Source organism: Polyergus mexicanus, unplaced genomic scaffold (assembly GCF_030449975.1).
Source record: "Polyergus mexicanus isolate NDT 795.1 unplaced genomic scaffold, iyPolMexi1.0 SCAF_2, whole genome shotgun sequence".
In the NCBI taxonomy this organism is placed as follows: Eukaryota; Metazoa; Arthropoda; class Insecta; order Hymenoptera; family Formicidae; genus Polyergus; species Polyergus mexicanus.
Genome location: NW_027223322.1, coordinates 1,276,977 through 1,298,352, shown reverse-complemented (window position 1 = coordinate 1,298,352; position 21,376 = coordinate 1,276,977). Strand labels below are relative to the sequence as shown.

General features: G+C 28.2%; 1 protein-coding gene and 1 long non-coding RNA gene across 10 annotated transcripts in view; one reads left to right on the top strand and one right to left on the bottom strand.

Annotated features, from left to right (window-relative positions):
• Positions 1–21,376, bottom strand: part of Con (leucine rich repeat protein connectin) — a 122,753-nt gene that overhangs the window by 16,937 nt on the left and 84,440 nt on the right. The window contains exon 3 of one of the 9 annotated variants that reach the window (XM_070313380.1): positions 15,682–15,831. The exons of the other annotated variants lie outside the window; for them this stretch is intronic. The gene's annotated coding sequence lies outside the window, so the exon portion shown is untranslated. The remainder of the gene's footprint in view (positions 1–15,681; positions 15,832–21,376) is intronic. 9 annotated transcript variants of the gene reach the window in all.
• LOC138942937 (uncharacterized) overlaps positions 1–21,376 on the top strand; it is a 105,778-nt gene that overhangs the window by 26,050 nt on the left and 58,352 nt on the right. The gene's annotated exons all lie outside the window — the stretch shown is intronic.

Sequence of the window (21,376 nt, the reverse complement as noted above, 5' to 3'; positions counted from 1 at the left end):
AGTCTCATACTTTTTTGAATGCATTAGTTGCAATTTCTCATTTTATACAAAACTATGAGAGAATATCGGGTTGCATAAAAAAATGTAACATTACTATTAGGAATGTGAAGTGTCTAAAATCATTTAATTTTATCTTGATGATATTTTTTTTATTTCCATTTAAAAATACAACTTGGCTCTCAGCTGCGTGGGAGGGACACCTTTGAATAATCATTTATTCATCTGATATATATTATATGTATATTATAGAGAAATTTTTTTCTCCATTATAATAAAATAAACGACGCGACGTGGGAATATCGATTAACCTATTATGCATATATTGTATGTATAATGCAGGCTTGGAAAAATAATGGAGAGAGTGCTGGAATGTTTGACTAAAATTGAATAATAGATGTTCTTGTAAAAACAGAACATCGTGTGAATTCTTCCGAGCGAAGAGCTTAACTTAATAAAAGTTTCACTTTTTTTATTTCTTATTGCATCTTTTTGCTTCACTTTTCTCACTTCGCGTTTCCGATTAGTTGCCTGGATATCGGAACAGCTGTCGCCAACAGATTAATGGTCCATTATCGCAAATCGCTATCCTTCCGATTTCTTAAAAAGCGTCATTTCAGGCCATCGTAAAGAAAAAAGATATATTACTCAAAAAAATACGTTTCTTTTTTCGCAAAATTATTTAATTCTTAAATCTTTTATAAGTTTTTTTTTTTAATTTTATAAACTATTCAAAAGATTCAGAAAAATGTGTATATATGTAATATATATTATTATATGCAATATTTTCTAAAAATTTTGAAAGTTTTTAATATATTGTACATAGTAATTTATATTAAAAAGCCCTAATATATTTTCTATAAATTTATATGTGTAAAGATTTTTAGTACTTACAATTTATGCTAGTAATATCACAAATTTATTGTTTTATTACAATATAATCTTAAAATAATTTTAACTTCAAAATTTAGCGAAATCAGGTTCGATTATTACTTACTTCATTTATTGTATAGCATATGTGTTTAAAATAATATCATTTAGGCAAGATATTGTCTGAGACAATCTGCAACATAATAAACTACACTATTTTTTTATCACTTTTGATAAATTTAAAACGCAAGCTTAGCTTATTCATTATTTCATCTTTTCTGTTTTTTATTTTTATAGAAAGGAAATCTAATAATGTCAGTTTTAAAAGTTTTTCTCTCCCTCTCTCTCTCTCTCTTTGAGCACATGTCCACATCCACAATCAAAAGATTAATTTTTATTAAAAATTGAGGGTGTAAATATGAAAATGAATTGAACAGCTCTCGTGCTAACAAAATATTATATAGTAAATATTTAAAGAGACAGAGAGAGAGAGAGAGAGAGAGAGAGAGAGAGAGAGAGAGAGAGAAAGAGAGAAAGAGAGATATATATCAGAGGTTTCAAGAGAGCTGATTTGATAAAAAATATGTTTTTTCACCATTTAATATCACAAATAAAATAGAACCCAACTAATTTATTATTTGCGATCTCGTTTCAAATATTAAGAGACTATAGTTTTTGCTTCAATCAATTTCTTTTAACCATCATACATTTTCCAAATAGTGTATATTCCTCTCAAGTTTATTTGTCTATAATTTATAAAAGTGGTCTCATCGGTAAATAATACTTTAAAAATATTATACTGTTTAATTTTCATTGACAATAATGCATATTTTTTTTGAAATCTTTACCAGAATGCTCTGAATGAATTGATATGTAAATAGGATTTATGCTGATGTAAAAATCGTTTTAAGCTTGTTCTGTTAATTCCATTCTCTTCAAGATGACTTAATTGAATTAACATGAGAGAATTCTTAATAGTTACCGCCAAAATCTAAATTGCGTTTACTTTATTCAATTTTAGTTTATCCAAACTATTTCTCGAAGCTTTGTAATTGAATTAAAATAAATAAAAAAATAAACATTTGCATTCAAGAAATCTTTTACCAATCGGTCTGCTTCTTTTAAATACTGTCGACTTTCTCAATGGATGAAAATTGATATGATTGAATATTGATTTTCTATCTCTCTTCTCTCTCATTTTCTATTTCTATCTCCTTTCTCTTTGAATACTGCATCCAGAAATATATTTGTCGGCAAACTGGAAAATTATATCAGAAATTATCAACGTACTTGTATGTTCTATATTATACTCTACTTTAAAATAAATTTAATTGGAATAGAAAAAAGAAAGAATAAAGAGTTAATAATCTAATCAAACTTTTTTTATAGTTTAAGATTATTTTATATATAAAATATATATACATGCACACATACTCAAGCACATACGCAATCCACCTAAGCGATTCAAAAAATAACTTCCTCGAAACTAAGTAACTGTAACACTTTTATATAAAACTTATATTTTATAAGAAAATCGGCTAAATGTCACTTTGATTCCGAGATAGAAAAATAAATTCTTAAATTTTTGAACTTCTCTCAAAAATAAGACACCATATCTTGGGGAAAATCTTCGATCTCGACTATGTATATTTTGATGATAAAGAGAGCGGAGCAGCAAAAACATTCCAGAAAGTTGCAATACGTCCATATATTGGCCAATGGATACAATTTTATATACTGATATATTTTTAGTTCATAAACAAATATTTATTTGCAAAAATTATCTCTCAGCTAGTGACATATCTCACGACTGAAGTATAAAATAAATTTTGAGATATTTTACTAAAATAAATTTTGATTAAAGAAGACTTATCTTCTTATAATTATAGACTTTCGTATAGCTTCGAACTAATTAATGGTTAGATGAGACATTTTAGCGACTAGGGCTCTTTGTTCGTATCTCGAAAAATTTCACTATTGAAGAATCACGAAAAGAAAAAGAACGAATGACAAAATATTTTTAGACGTTCTATATGTTGATAATTATCATGTATATAATACATTACAAAATAATGTTTGTAAAATAATTAAAAAAAAAAACTATCTTCTTGCAGAAATTATACAATACATAAGCGTTGCTAAAACTTTTTGTTACATTTTTTGGCAATTAATTGATATTGTATATCATAAAACATAATATTGTATATATATTATTTATATAAATACTAATATCTAATAAATAATAAAATAAAGTTATTTAATTTATCAATCGTACAAAAAGATTTCTCAGAAATAAATTTCTTTTTTTACTAGAACAGAAAAGGAGGAAAAATGTGGCGCTCTATCAAATATATCATCGCTCTATCACAACATCTTCATTTTATAAAATATACACATATTTTTGGAAGACGAGTTCAAAAATTTAAGTTCTATCCTGCAATCAAAGACATTTAGCGGATGTTCTTATAAATATGCTTCATTGCATATCAAGAACATAAAACAGTTAAATATATTAAAGACATAAATATATATATATATTCGTGTGGGAACTGGTTGTCTGCGTTTGAAACGTTTGCGTAAACCAACATTGCAAATTGATATCACAGAAAAAGAGAGGCAGAAAGAAAAGGAGGGGAAAAAAAAGACCCTTCGACTCATCGAAGCTCTCGTTGCGAACGCGATAAATAAATAATCCTAATTGCGGTTGAATGGTTTTGACAGAGACAGAGAGAGAGAGAGAGAGAGAGAGAGAGAGAAATGAAGAGAGGGATAAAGAACAAGAGAGAGAATGATAAAAAGGTAAAGGGAGAGAGAGAGAGAAAGAGAAAGAAAAAAAGTAAAAGCATCAACCCCCGAGACAATGGCGAGCGAACGATCAGTTTTTTTCGTTTGCTGCATAAGATTTTTTGCCGTTTTTCATTGCACACAGCCGTTTTCCACGATAATAATGCAGCTAATTATTTATTCAACCGATAAAACCGATCGACAGGCTTCTGAGGTGATGATGGCAACCGATATTTACGCGTCATTCCCGCGGAATGTGCAGATAATTTAATCAAAGCTAAATAAACTAATTGAATAAATCAATTAATTAATCGAAGATATAAACTTTAGATATTTTCTAAATTAATAATTTATTATACAAGCGTTCAAGGTAATGACCACACATACACATCAATATATTTTTGCGATCAATAAATAAATGATTTATTTACTCTTCTCTTCTCTTTTTGTACGGTCTCTTTACTAATATTCGCATATTTATTTATGATGCATGTTTCTTGTATGTTTTTGTAAAAATGTTATTATAAATTGCTATTGAGTTTTCCACAAATAAATTAAAACTCTGTTTTAAGAACTCTTCATGAAATAAAATTTAACAGTGTTAGATTGAATAAACAAGCAGCCTATAGAGAATATCAGCAATCTGTTCGATTTACCTTTGTGGAAATTATATAACCTGTATAATTTTAAATAATTTAATTGTATAAACTATTTTAAGTATCAACAGAGATGTTCGGGCATTCTTTTTATGTCCAAATTTTATTTCTAATACGATTTGCTGTATTTTAACGATAAAATAACATTTTTGAACATTTTGATTTCTTTTATGATTAATTTTACTTATTATTAATTTATATTTTCAGCGCAATTTTTATAACTTTATTTAAACTTAAGATTTATTTGGCTTTTGTTTCTTTACATTTTTAATCTATGTTTTTTAAGCAAGATAATAAAATTAGCTCATCCTTAATCAATTTTATACGTTACTTTAAATATATAACATGTATTAGATAAATAAGAAAATAACTAAATAAAGATAAATATATCTAATTTAATTAAATGCTTTTAGTACATGTGCTTGTTAATGAATACTTGCGAAATTAATTCTTTTTATACTTTATAAACATCTAAAGAATCAAATTGTTACAAACCGTATATAATTAAACTACTATTTTTTTTTATCGATATTGATTTTAGCCGACCTTTTGCATGTGCGAGAATATACAATTAAAAATTTGTAGAAATACGTATATTATGTTATATCACATACACAAACGTATTACGTAAAATATATTTATAAGTATATGTCAATCATATTAAAAAAATAATAACGAGAAAAATTTTCTATGTATACATATATATATACTACACATATATATTTATTATTATTATATATATATATATGTATTATATATTATAAACAACATGTTTTAACTAATCTCATTTTTTCGAACTTTTCTGAGCGTTCTCTAAATTTTACACGTATAATCCCAAAAGTAAAATATTACTATTAAACTTGTTTCATTATTTTTAGTATTATATCCATTTTTGAAAGATATCTTATATTACGGAAATATTCTGCAATATATTATATATAAGTATGAACCATATTAAAAAATTCTTATAGAAATTCTTTCCTCTTAAATATTTTCTTCTCTCTTGTCAATAAAATTTATAAATTTGTTAATATTCTTTTCCTATTTTAAATTTTCATTCACCACTTTTTGCTATAAATGTCTCACTAATTGACGATTTTATTGTTTCGCGAATATAATCTTATATAGTAATAATTTGGGAGAAACCCTTGATCCATATTAACGCATATGAAAACGACGAAAAATATGACAGTGGGCGCGGCGAGGAACACTTTTTTTTATGGATCCCTTTACGTCGAGTCTATTGTGATGCGTGATCTCAAAGCGAGCGAGGTCGCATTAAAATAATTAATACGCAAATAAAGGGGGACGCGTTAACCCCTTTTAAGGCACTGCCATGTTGTTTTTCACCACTCGTTGTGGTTGACGTGTGAGTAATAACAAGATGTTAGATAAATGATCGTTACATGTGCATATAAAAAATGTATTTTGAAAACGCAGATTTGATCGACTCCAGTTCGCAATGTAGATCGAGCGATTTAATGACGCGCTGCACTTGATGCAAGTCTCGGCAAATTGTTTTTAATTAAAAGCAGCCGGTAGTATAGGGGGTTCTAGAAGAACTGTTGCTCGCGCGAGTCATCCTTCTCCTTCCGCTTCGATTAAATCTTTTGACAGCGACCGTATACGCACGTGTGCGTACGTGCGTACGGCATGCATTTCGAATCGGTTTAATTAAAACACCAACCTTTTCTTTAATTAGAGCTCGAATCACCAGTCATCACACACGTCCTGTTGCCTACATCTCACTTTAAATCATATGCGCAAGGATCGAAATACAAACCAGGCATATATGTTCTCTTACAGAATATTAAAAAATTCCGCAAAAAAATTAATAAATCTTTTATTTTTCCAAGGAGTTTTACACAAGTCTATATTTGAGAAGATTGTATAGAGAATTTTTTCTCCTTTTTGAGAGTCATCAATATAATTAAAAGCTTTACTTTTTAAATTTATTTTATAAATTCAATTAAAAAAAAATTTTTTTTTTGATAACAAAGTTCACAAATTAAAGTAATATATCAAAACATTTCAAATCAAAACATTTTTTTTTAAATTTGAAATGCCATGAGAATGTATCGGGCGCTTACAAATAAATCTTAATATTTTAGATTAAATTAGAAATTAATCAGATAATCAATTAATCAGATTATATATATATGTACACCATATAGCTACCGATTATAAAAATTGACTATCTATAGATTATTTTACACTTTTTATTGAAATGTGATTTAAGTAAATTATTCTTTTTAAAATGCCACGTGGAAAATGATAGGAACAGAATATAAAAAACAAGCGAAAAAATTGTAATGTAAAGCAAATGAGGATGAAATTAAAACAAAAAGTATAAAGCGAAGTAAGCATTTAAAATTGAAAATTCTTGCATGAAATATAAAAAGGAAAAATTGAATCAGATACGTAAATGTGTGATTTAATATAACTCTAATGAATAAGTATTAAATTAGTCATTTACACATTTAATACATACATACACACACATATATATATATATATATATATATATATAATGTTACATACAACTATACATATATGTCAACTGATATATATCTTTCTAACGATAAAAAGCAAATACTCAGCTAATTTAATTTTAATGAGTTTTTCGATTGCATGACTACTCTTTCCAATTAACCACTTAAAATTATAGTTGGAAAAATTTTGATTTAAGATATGCAGTTTAAATCTCTTTTTTTTTTAATTAACTTAATATTATTATTTTTCTCATTTAATGTATATGTAAATTTAAAGAATGATTTCAAACATAACTTAAAAAGTTTAACATACATATAATTGAGTCAAGAAAATATGAGAATAGAATTTGAGGAAAACACAAAACCGATATCTTATCTTCACGATATTATCGCAAAATAATTGTAAACGTTATTATATGTTTCCCATGAAACGTCTCGTGTTTTATTCACATTGTCCATTAGCAGTGCCTATCGATGATATCCGTGTATAGAGTTTCTATTGAGGAATATTAACAATGATCAAAGTGGATGGACAAGTGGATTGAAGCAATTTCGCGAACGGGCAGATTTACGAAGCTTTTAGTCGGCTGTCCCAGTGCTTAACAATTTCGCAAGTTTACCATCCAGGCGGCTTACAGTTTACGCAACGGTGGCTTTGTTCTCGCTTTGGAACACTTACGACTTCGCAAAACCCTTGGCTCTCGAGAGACCAGTAAGAGAAAGAAAAGTGAAGTCGAATGTATTCTATGTTTAAGGATCAAAGTTAACTCATAAAACTCATCTTTCATCGTATATAACTCAAAACACATCTAGAAATATTTTTATTTCAGTTAAAAAATAATTATAAATATATAAAAACGGAAATTACAATTAAATATGCATAAATTAAAAAATTATATTAAATAACAGAACTACATAATTATATATATTAATGGTAAAATTACATAATTTTTTTATATAACTCAAATTTTTAAACTATATTTAATAAAATATAAAACTTTTGAAAACTCTCTATTGCATGTATTTGTTTTAGTAAGTAATATTATATGTTATCGTAATGAAATGAAGAAAAATATAAACGCTCTTCGTGTCATCTAAAAATCATTAAAACACTAAATATATTCAGTTATTAAAATATAAATATATATATTTAAATATTTAATTATTATAAATATAATTAAAATATAATAAATTAAATTAATTATTATAAATATAAAAAAATGCGCTTTCTTATTGATAGAGAACATGTTTTTCCTTTATATCTTTTGTATATAGATACTATTTCATGTATTATAATTCAAGTGTTATATTATATTTAATATATTTAAAATGTAAAATATTTAAAAATTAAAATATGCATTATTGCACGCAATATAAAAAATAGATACTTTAAATTGAAATTTATAAATTTAATGAATATATTAAACATTAATAAAGCATAATTTTAATAGGGTTATGTATATATTGTATATATATATATTTTTAGTTTTGCTTATTGCTTATTACATGCAATTGGCTTTTGTTAGCCAGTATTAGTGATTTATATTATAATGTATATTCATAATGTTTTGATGGCGTACGAATTGACTTTGAGCGCAAACACCTTTAATATTCTCGAGGCTGTTTGTTTTTCGAAAGATACAAAATATAGTGGGGGAAAATATGGCAATACTAGATGTATACAACGTAACTTGTACACGCACGAATTTACAAACAAGGTTATACAATAGAGGAAATGTTGCAAGACGTGTGTATCCTGTGCCGTGGCTGACGCAGAGGTTTGCTAAATTAAACAAGAGCCTAAAGAGCCGTCCCTAATTTACATAGCTCGCTAATTCAGCCCTCTTCCGTCTCCCTTAACCCCCTTCTGTCTCTCCCTCTTCTCGTTTAGGCCAGTATTATCGTCCGCTTTCTCATGTTGCAGACTCGACTCCCCGTTACGGATTTCCGCGGCGAAACCTCTCATCTCTCCTTTCCGTAACGGTAGTATCTTTTCCCGGATTAGATAATGAGAGGGGAGATTATTTACTCTTCGGTGCACAGATTCGCATCATTCCCGAACTAAATCTCTGCATCGAGAATTGCGTTTGGAGATAATGAGATTGCAACGGATATACAAGAGGCGACGAAGATCTATATTATGAAGCTCGTTTTACACGAATCCTTGTTGTCACATCTTTTAATACATTATTATTGTTATTACTGAATAATAAATAAGACTAATTACTGGAATAATAATATATTATAGTTGATATATTATAATTTTTATTTTATATTATATATATATATATTTTATAATAATTATTTATTTATATTATAAATTATATATATATATTTCTTTATTATTAAATATATATGTACGTACGTATGTATGTATGTATGTATATATATATATATTTTTTTTTTATTTATTTATTTATTATGACACGCTTTAATTATTTTAATATATTATAACAATAAATGTATATCTCTTAAAATTGTATGCACATCTTGAACTTTGTTTTATAACAAAATTGATTGAAGATAGTTTCGAATCCCAAATGGATAATGCTGATGAAAAATGCAATAGCTTCCTACAGATGATTCGGAATCGCCGCGATACAAGAACAATACAAACTGAATAATCCGATTCGTATACCCGTCAGTTACCAAACTCTATTTCGCGCAATGTGAATACGATCTACCTCGTCGAATGGCAACGCACGCAAATAAGAGGATTATTACTTTTCTCCGCATTACTCCGAAGATGCGAGACGACAAGGAAACCGGTCCATCTCCCCTTTTCGAATACGAGAAACGCGCAATATCCGCCCTTCATCCGTGCTCGCGCACAGCACGTAGCTTATCTTTCCGGTCGTGCAATGGCACGTGACTCCCGATGTTAAGCACGACCCCTACAAAGGTGCTCCGGGGGTGCTCCCGTCGTAGTTGTAAAGTGTGAGATAACGTCCCGCGACGATATAAATCCTCATTATTGACCGCGCGCTTTTTCTCATTTGCGCATTCGAGTCGCGACTGTTTTTGTCCTTTCCTCTGAAGAGAAAAGTCGTTCCGGTTATAGGAAATTATACGGCAAAGTTTCGCGATATCAGCCCACGTAGTCGGCTTCCGGTATAAATCGATATAATATGTCAAGCATTCGCGTCAAGTGTGTTTTGCGATTAAATTTTAGGTGAAATAGAGAAACGCATTGTTACTGTTGCATTTTGCTATTATAATTCAGAATACACGAAATATTATGATAAATGTTTTGGCACAAAGTATGTAATGGAAAAAAAAAAACAAAAAAAAAACAAATTGAATATTTGACTATCACTTTGCAGAAAATTTGTTGTGCTACAATATTAATAAAGGAATAAGAAAATTAAAGAAGGAAGAGAATAATAATTTAATTCCATTATTATTAAAATTTGAGAATCAGTGTAAAAACGCGATTTAGGAATATGGAGGGAAAAGAAATATTTGATCTTCTCATTTTATAAATCCAAAAATAAATTGTTTCTTTCTTTTTTCTTTTTTATGTGCGTGAAATAAATAAAAGTGATTTTAAAAATATAAAAAATGGTTATATACTTCGCAAAAAATTAAAAAAAAAAAAAAAAAAAGTGAAATTGAAAATATTTAACACACGCTTAACAAATCGTATTCATATTTTTAATTTCTCTCCATTTTCCTTTAATCCCCCGATCATAATATAGTATGGAACAAAAGAACAATTTTAATAATTTTCAACGATAATGTTCGTAAATTGAATTATTAGTCACTCGTGTTTTCTTTAAAAATATTCGGCGATTAATGCGACCAATTGCTATTAGTATGCATTGTTTGTCGTATATCCGCCATTTCTTTCTCGCACTATTTACTTCACGAAAGTACAACTTTCCATCTATCGTCGAGCTATCCGTTATGAAAACATCGTAAGGACTTTGATTTATACTCTAAACTTATGATTTACTGCGTGCAAAACACGATGGAGTTCTCTATTTCGCTCTCGACTTGAATACTTTATGAAACATGCATATGATAATTTTGACTATGATACAATCCATTCCAAAATTATCAAATATTCTATTAGCTACAGATTCTTCTTCATTGAAAAGCCTTGAGATAAATTTTACTTTTGAAAATATTACTGAGTAAATCTTTCGAAAAGTTTATAACTCACCGATCACTTTAACTTTCCCATATATTACAGCGAATAATTCAATAAATCAAAGTGATCGGTGAAATGTAATCTTTTAGAAAAGATCTACCAATTACTGCATTATATCAAAGATTTACTTCTACGTTAAAATCGTTTATTTCAACACGATTTTCGTGCAGATTCAATTTACAATCTACGATATAGCGCCTAACAATATTATCTTGAATCGCGGTAGCGCACGGGAAATCATATATATGTATATCGTGTGACAAATATTGCTTCTATGATTTTGATTCGCGGCTGATTGATTCAAATTCGAACGCAGGCAAGCCATAACTTCTACTAGACAGTATCCGCGCATCGCTATCTCTCACATCGAGTGCGTGAATGTGGGTTAACAATCGAGTTAATTTCCTGGCGCATAGATAACCGGACTCGGCCTCAACCGCATGTTGTATTCCGCTACGATTATTCGTCAGAGGAAATTCGCAGATATCGGACGCGAGACCGTGAACACCGTGTCCTTTCAATTTAACGTTTTACTATGTAAATCCGGCACTTTTAAGCTCGCTTTAAACGAACATCGTAATGCACGACGAAATCCGAGAACAAAAAGCCGTTTCAATTATTTTTAATTGAATAACAATTATATGTAAAATGTCGGTTGCACATCAACGATTTTCAACTCTTGTTAAACGGATTGAATACAATAGCTTTTATAGTTTCGTTTCTCTCTCCTTCTCTTTTTTCCTCTCTCTCTCTCGCAATAATTTTCTTTTAAATATTATATTTGAAAATATTATTTTATAATGTTTTCTTCATTATATCAATTGATTGTTTATTATATCAAAAATTTTTAATTTTATATAAAATTTTATGAAACAATTCTCAAACGCGCGCGGATAAAAAATCTCAAATAATATAAATATTCTATCAACATCTCTATTTATACCAACGTGAAGTTTTATTGATTAAAATAAAATAAAATTTACAGCATTTATCTTATACAATAATATAAATATATGCACATTTCGTATAATCATCTCATTTTAATCATAATAAATGTCGGTTGCACATCAACGATTTTCAATTCTTGTTAAACGGATTGAATACAATAGTTTTTATAGTTTCGTTTCTGTCTCCTTCTCTTTTTTCCTCTCTCTCTCGCAATAATTTTCTTTTAAATATTATATTTGAAAATATTATTTTCTAATGTTTTCTTCATTATATCAATTGATTGTTTATTATATCAAAAATTTTTAATTTTAATTTTAATTTTATATAAAATTTTATGAAACAATTCTCAAACGCGCGCGGATAAAAAATCTCAAATAATATAAATATTCTATCAACATCTCTATTTATACCAACGTGAAGTTTTATTGATTAAAATAAAATAAAATTTACAGCATTTATCTTATACAATAAAATAAATATATGCACATTTCGTATAATCATCTCATTTTAATCATAATTGCGCATTATGATATTAATTTTTATAATTATTTCAATTTAAACATACTATAAATTTTATCAAATGTTTTTAATTTATTGTCGATCATTTCAATTATTATGTTTTTATTGATATACTTTTGGGACATTATTAATAATTACTAGTAAGTAGCAAATCGATACAGCAATGGAAAGATAAAGAAAGAATTAATTTTCACTTAGGAGAACTATCCGCGAAGAGAGGGAAGGGAAGAGAAAGAGAATATGGAGGGCAAAAGAATGGAGAAGTTCGTGAGAATGGCATGGGACGAATTTGCAATTCCAGCCGCTATTATTGTGACCGGCACGCAACAATGTTGTATACGTGCTAAGACAAATTTTCGCCATTCCGACGACGGCGCAGTAGCTTTTTTCGCCACACGTCGAGATATCATCTCGATTTGCCGTTAACACGCCAGCCTTTTCATCTCCCCACCATTTCTTTACCGTCGAAAAATTACAACGTGAAATTGTATAAACAAAAACGATGTTAAAGGCTTTGTTGTTAAATATCCACAATTAGGAAAAATGGACTAATTAATATTAAGGGCGATAATTGAAGCGCAAGTTAATTTCTTTTCTCTCCGTATACAATGTACATATATATTTTTTATATATGTAAATTAATTATATTTTTTAGCAAACAAATACAAAAAAAATACAAAATTTTTTCCAAATGAAAATAAAAGAACTTGATAAAAAGATGCTTCACGAAACTTAAAAATTAAATTTTAAGAAATGCTAAAAAAGAAAGTTAAATTTCAAAATCAAAATTACACTAATTTATAGAAAAATTTATATATATATATATATATTTCGTTTCCGTGTTATTTCACAATCTCATATATTATATTTATAAAATCTTTTCCTCCATTTCGTACTTCCATTTCAAGATATATATAAATCGCTCAATACGTCTGTCGCGTATGCATTTTATTGCTACATCTTCTGCATATGCTCAGCTTTCAATTTAAAACATTTTGCCAAGTTATCTGTATCTCGCATTTTTTAAATGTGAATTTCGCCAATAACGCGCAAAATAAATGTCGCATCTGTTGAGATTCATTTGGATTCTACATACGCACACAGTTTTTTGTGTCTTTGTATCTTAAAAAACCATTCAAATATTTCGTAATAGACCACCCTATATATTGACAAGTTTTGAGTAAAAAAAAAAAAAAAGAGTTCAAATTCCGCACGAATCGATTGACGGACAGGATTCGCACAGGAAGCAAGCGTTTTAACGACGTTCCCTCAAAATTCGGAAAATTTTTCCAAATTCGTGGAACCGTGACCGATTTCATTGAAAAAGGCGCGAATCCATTTTAAGACTCGCCATTTACAATATTTACGAATGCCGCCGATGCGGCGAACTTTTCTCTTCTCTCTCACCCTTTACGCGCAATATATATATATACATATTGTCAATTCAATCTTGTCAGTTAACACCGGAGTGCTCTAACAGTACTCGCTCTGCATTTCACAGAACGTGCAGTTATAAATCAGTGCGAGATGCAAGTGCCATTTCGAATTCCGGCGCGCGGAATAGTCCTTTGTTGTAGCGTATAATTCATACTCAGTTACACATTAAGCCGCGTATTACACCGTACATTACACCTAATGTCAAACGATATTCCGACCAATAATATTTCGAGCATCGTTGCTGTTAAGCTCCATATACACTTGGGTCAGCAGCGACTCCATTACATAGAATATGAATATGATATATATGTTATCAGATTATTGTATATAAAATATCATTTTCATATATCTACAATTTACAGGTAAAAAAATATATGAATAATCGAAAGCAATCAGTAGCATTTCTCTCACAATAAGAAGCCATTTATATAATCTCACTTCAATTTTATTTTAAAACATAGAAAATTTAATTGAAGAATTTCATCTCAAATATTGATAGAACGAGTGATAAAATGCCATTCAAAGCCTCAATTATGTGAATAACGATTTCAATATTTTTCCCTTTCCACTTTTTAATTCTTTTTTCCTTTCTTTTTTTGCTTTTTTCCCTTTATCTTCTTTTTCTTTAGAAATTTTCACATTTTCCACGATGCTTTTATGAGAGATTATCACTTGTCATATACTATTATCAGTTTCATTTATAAATGCCGTCAAGCGAATTAAGATTTAATAATTGCGAAGGAGCGAGTGATCGTATTCCTTACGAATCCTCTTTCGAAAGAAGTTGCGTGCTTTTGCGTGAGTATTGCAGTTCTCAAACTATTTAAACTATAAAGAATTGAAATAACCGCTCAATTTTTCCTGCGCGACGTCACATTCAGTGTTTACACGGATAAAACTTATAAATCGTCCTGGCAATCTATCATTATCGCAATATATGTATATATATATGTGTATAAAATTATCTATAATTAGAAAACTACCTCTATAAATCTAAAAATTCTAAAATTATTTTCTTTGTAATAACATTTTTACCCCAAAGAGTGGGATGTCGGCTATTAAATTCAGACTTTGTAAATTAATATTTTTAATACATCGTTTTTTGTATCTAATCAATTTTCTGAAAGAATTAGATCAAATTAAAATATTATCATGTCATGTAATTTACTGAAATGATTACTGAAAAATAATTATGTTTATAGGAAAGTTTTTGCTCGGAATTAAATTATCTTTCAAATGAGATCCAAATGATTGTAGTTCGCTCCATAGGTTTTGAAATAAATCAGTTAATAAACAATTTCAAATGTATCGAAAAATATTTTCTCGGCTATTGACGGTTCCTCGAAAATCTATGGAACAAACTACAATAACTTTGATCTCATTGGAAAGAGAATTTAATTCTCTACAACTTTTGTTTCGGCACTTTTTGTTAAAAGACGCATATTTTCCCTGATATTTGTGAAAATGTAAAAGATAACCGTGATTTCAGAGGTTTTTGGGCGCTAACTTTTTAAGGTAGCATTTTTATATAAATATATATATATATTTCTGCAATATTTATTATGTTAGACAATATATATATACCAATATAATGTATCTAATTATAATATATTAATTAAAAAGTTGCAAAATTGTTTCTTCATTAAATCTCAAGCTAGACACTGTTGCATGTCGATCACGTAACTAAGAACTTCTTTTTGCGTATATCCAACAAGTATATCGATTCTAGATCGTTCGTTCGTTCGAGAGAGAAATAGAGAGAGAAAAAGAGTGACTAGTACTAAAATCACGTGTATGGCACGTAAAGGACATCTGTCGTACATACTTATCGGAGCAAAGAATTGCGCTAGGTCACAGTCCGGTTTGGCAAATACTCGTTCAAGCCTTTGCGACATTGAGGATTGCTTTTCCGGAGAAACGGCTGTCAATCGCAGCCAGATCATCCGGTATAAAAGGCGGAGATAGTTCATTTTACCTATATCCAGAATAATATCCCGATTATATGCGACATATGGACAAATGAGTAAGATTAATGTAAAATATTTCCGGCTTTCTATTTGTTGATATTAATTCTTTGCGGACACCTTGTGCTCCTGAATATATTCCGAATACATTTTAATTTCTTTCTGAGTGAGTGTAAATTTAATACATATTTTATATATAACAATGCTGTCTTTATGTGAGAGATGAATTTTCCTCTCATTTTACAATTTTGAAAAATTTTTTTTTGTATAAATAAAATAAAAGAATTTTACTTTATTATACAATTAAAAAAGAAATAAAGTAAAAAAATTTTAAGTTTAAATTGTAAATGCATACATTAAATTACACAAAGTGTATACAGAATATCTCCTTTTTACGCATTACTTTTTAACATGCTCTTTTCAATCAATTTCAAGTTAATCTTTCCTTGACGAAAATGTCGAGACCAATGATTTTCGAATTATATGAACGATGAAAAAAATTTTTTTGCGAATTAGATTTTAAGTTGCTGAATGGATTTCAAGACTGCATTCTTTTTTAGTTTTAAGTTTCGAACTTTATTTTAGTATATTTCTAACTTAAAACTTGAAAAAAGATATCTACATGATGCCAAAAAATTGACAATGTTGTGACAAGTAATCTCCTTTGACATTTTCGTTAAGAGGAAATCTCGATTTCAAAATAATCGAGATATTTGTCATTAAAAAAATAACACGTGAGAAGTGGGACGTTGAATATATGAATCACTGCTAATAAAACACCAGATATTTGTATGTTTACAGAATGCTTTTATAAAACAAACGCGTTTTTTAACAAATATTATTTATAAAAAAAAAATACATTTTTCGAATACCTATGTACCTATATTTCATACGCAACGAGTCTCAATATTTCGTATCAACTTGGAATGAGAGACTAAAAGTTAGCTTGTCATACATAGTTTGTTTACTTAAGCAATCATCCCCAATTGCGAATCGATACCAGACGAAGCGGATCCATTCTGTATACGCGATAAATTCCTCGACGTCAAATTGATTGATCGATCAGAATGGATTGCGTGGTGTGTACAGCGAGCGTGTTAACGCATTCCCCCTGCAATTTAGCGCAATTTAGTAGTTCGTAGCGTACTTATTCGAGTACAGGCGGATTGGCGTTACTCCGCAGAATGAATGATCAAAGCAACACCGAATAACGTTTATTCGTTCCGCCAGTATACACGGTTTGCGACCGGGATTCGGGAATATTCGATGCCGACTGTGCTTTTCAAAAATTCTGTTCGATAGCTGCAAGCTTGGTGTAGATATCGTCGACATTTCTGTTGGAATCTATTGATGATATCGATCAAAACTCTGAAGTGAAAACTCTGTCGCAAATAAAAAATTCTTTTCCGAATTTTATCATTTTATCATTTATCATATAGATCGACTAAAGTGAGTTTTATTGGTGAGAGATTTGATCAATGTGATTTATATATGTATTATATATACTTATATATATCTATTATTATTGTTTTTTTATTCAAAAAATGTTTCCAACATATATTGTAAATATTTCCCTTTTATTCGTCTTTGCATGTTTTTTTTTGCACAAAAACGTTAAACAAAATTAAATGCATTACAAATTACAAAACATAATCACACTCTCGATAAAGTTTCCCTGTTCATTCGCGATAGCGGCTAATAATATCTAATTTTAATTTTAAAATCATTACACCTATATATTGTATATAACAAAATATATTCAAATAATAAATTAAAAAAAAATGTGGAAGAAAAAAAATAAAGCTAAAAAGTTAAAAAAAAAAATTATAAGAAGAAAATAAAATAAATTAACTAATTAAAAATTAAAAACACGAGACAAAAGAAATTAAGAAAAAGTAAATAAAAATATAGTATTAAAATACTGTAAAATAATAAATATGAATTTTTATTGTAGTAATTAATTTAATTTAATTTTAACTTTATCATAAATTTATTATTTATGTCATTATAAATTTACTTTTCTAGATTTTTGTGATCAAAAATTTATTTATTTTATTATTTACATGTATTATTTTTGTTATATCTTTTTCAATGGATAGAAAAGATAGAAAGAAATCCAACAAATTTTTCTTGAGATATTGATAATTATAAATAAATTTTGATTAATTTTAGTCGCGAGAAACTGCATTTAATTTTGCCACCAAAACAGGGAGTATTAATAAAACTTTCAATATATAAAATTTCAAATTTCAATTTCAATAATAAAACTTCTACATTTCAATTTAATTCATACATGATAAATCTAAATTTTTTTATAAACATATATCTTGAAAACTAACATAAGTATATGAAATAATTGTTAATTGTTTGCATTAGCTCTACATCATCAATATTCATAAATAAACTATACTGTAAAAAGATGCTAAAGATTTTTTACAATGTTCTAATAAAATTTTTACTATCCCATTTCTTTCAATTTTTAAATATTATATAAAATAGTATGAATGCTTGTCATACAATATAAATCTATGTAAAACGGATTCTGTTTTGTTAAATCAATTAAATTATATTCAATTAACTGGAAAAATTAGCGGATAAGAGTCAAGGCGCGGAAATTGGCGCGCGAACTTATTATTGTAAAATTTTATTAACAAATGTGCTTTAAAAATATACGTTTTAGACTGTTTTTTTTATCTATCTTCAGCATAGATATAAATATATAAAGATTTCAAGTCAGTCAAATTTCAAATTCGACTGCAACAAAAAACATTATATATGTCAAATTTTAAGATTTAAATGTAATCTTTAAATACCCGTGTTTTGGCTCTTATCTGCCAGTTTTCCCACTTAATTGTCAGTACTCTGAATCTATTGTTATTAAATTATATTCGTCGAATATCATTAAAGAATCTTGAAGGATTTTTGTCATTCTATTAATTTCTTCAAAATATCATATCACGTAAAAAAAAAATAAAAAAATAAAAAAATAAAAAAAATTAAAAGAATTAAATTTATTATTTACTAATAATATTGCTTTTTACTTTATACATTAATAAAATTATTTTTATTTCTATTTTTTATATTTTCACGAGAATAAATTAGACTTAAAACAATTTCGTACAATTTACAAATAGATGTACTAACGCATTTCTATTAAATTATTTACCAATTCTATATAAAAAATAATTTATAAACACAAAATATTTCGTACTGTAGTTTCCATTAGAGCGGGGCTCTATACAACCGCATCTTCTACATATGCGTAAAACCGACCCTGCATATATCATGCAACATGCGATGTACCACTTTTGTACACAAATTATATATATCTATGTTTCAGTACCTTGTTTCGATACCATACGTTGCACGTACTTTCCCTGTCATTAATATGAATGTTTTCTGTCCGCAAAAAGAAATTATATATTCGACATGGATGTACCGCGGTTTTCGCGGAAGTTGATTCGCGTTAATGACCCTGTTGGTGCGCATGTAACCACAAGTAACGAAAAAAAAAATTTTTGATGAAACACGCATACATTGAGGTTACGTGAATTCAGAAAAGGGAGAAAAAGGGAAAAGTGTGTACAACCCCAGGATTACATAGATCCAGAAATGCGGGGAAGCAGGGTAAACCGCAAAACGGTTGCGTGACGAGGGTTGTAATGAATGATCTAATCGACACTTGCGAATCGTTCCCTGATCACAGAAATAGAGATAAGATTAAAAAAAAAAAAAAAAAAAACAGTTCTCAACTAACGTATATGGTAGTTGTATGCAAATTAAATGTTTTATCGAAAAAAATTCAACGCAATGATGCGGTCGTTTATATTTATATATATACATATATATATATATATAGATATAGACAATAGAGATAATATAATTATTCAATAAAAATAAAGTATAAAAAAAAATATTAAACATAAAGTATAAATTAATTAAGTACATATATAATTTTAATTATAATTATTATAATTATAATTCGACACTTTTGGAACACTTTATATAATAATTGAGTTTTTCTCATTGTGTGCTATGTACTTCACTGAAATTCGAACGAGGCAATTACGTGATAGGATTAATTCAACTCCAATTAATAAATGGTTTCACATTTCATGTCAGAGCAATAGTTGGAAAGCAAGGCAAATTTTAATTTTTCTGCTCGCTCCGGAGATGAGCGGAAAATAACGACGAGAAATAATGCAGCAATCAATTGCGCTTTAATTAACATCCCGTATCAAAATTTATGACATTATAAGAAAATTATTATATATCTAATTTAATGCTAATATATATAGATAAAATATATTAATTAACATTTCAATTAGATATAAATATATAAATAAATTAATGATAAACAACAATGAATTAATAAATAAAAAATGATATGAAGAAGTAAAAAATATTATAAACTATACAAAATTAAAATTATAATCTATATCATTATTATATATAATCATAAATTTACACGCCAACAACATATACCATACAGGCGTTACATATATTGCGTGTTAAATATTTTAAACATACATCGAGGGTATGTTCGAGAGAGAAGAACTCCATGATTTTTAATACCAACCGTGAATACCACATTGGGCGTGGGTAATGGCATTAATTATGCAGGCAATTAACATTTGAGCCACCCCTTGCAAGTGGGTATCATTTTACGGGGCCGTTCCTCCCCCTAGTCATCGATCTAAATATGTCGTCTGCTATACCGGTACGATGTTGCGGCACGATATGACCCTCTTCCAAGTGTACAATTGAGAACCGCCTTGCGCACTTACGCGCAATAATATTCGCCACGTGTGTATCGCCAATTATGTATTATCACTGATATCTAACGGGAACGTCAATTTTTGCGACTACTAGGGGAGCGACCCCATCTTTGCTCTTTTCAGGATTATAGATTAAATCGAAGATAGAGTGTAATTTACGTTATAAAAAACTTGAATATATTGTATAGATCGATATTGTTTGATTTCTTTCTCACACAAACTCAATTAATTCTCGAATTTTATGTAATTTTCTCATTTCTTAAATTTAATCTTCTACATATTATATTTATTATTATTATCTTTTACATATTACATTTATTTAATGTTTATTCAATTATTATAATTTTTTATATTTCTGTGTTTACTTATATCTATTCAATATCATATATTTCATTTCCTTTCTTTTAATGTTTGCTAAAATTAACATAATTCTCTTATCAAAAGAATATATACATATATATATATATATATATATATATATATATATATATATATATAAACATTGTAATAATTACTTTTTTATTAATTAAAAGATTGCGATTATAGAGGGTTATAATATTTTTCACATCTATGTCTATAGTAAAATACACTTAATTCTAAAATTATTGTATACAATACGTAATTGTAATGAATGCAAAAATTGCAATGGACGCAAAAGTTATGTTAAAAGATTTTATCAGAGAAGAGAGAGGGAAAGTAGACAAAGAAAACAGTTCGACTAAAACATTTAATGGAAATCGCGTACATGTGTATAAAAAAATAGAAGCTGCAAAATCGC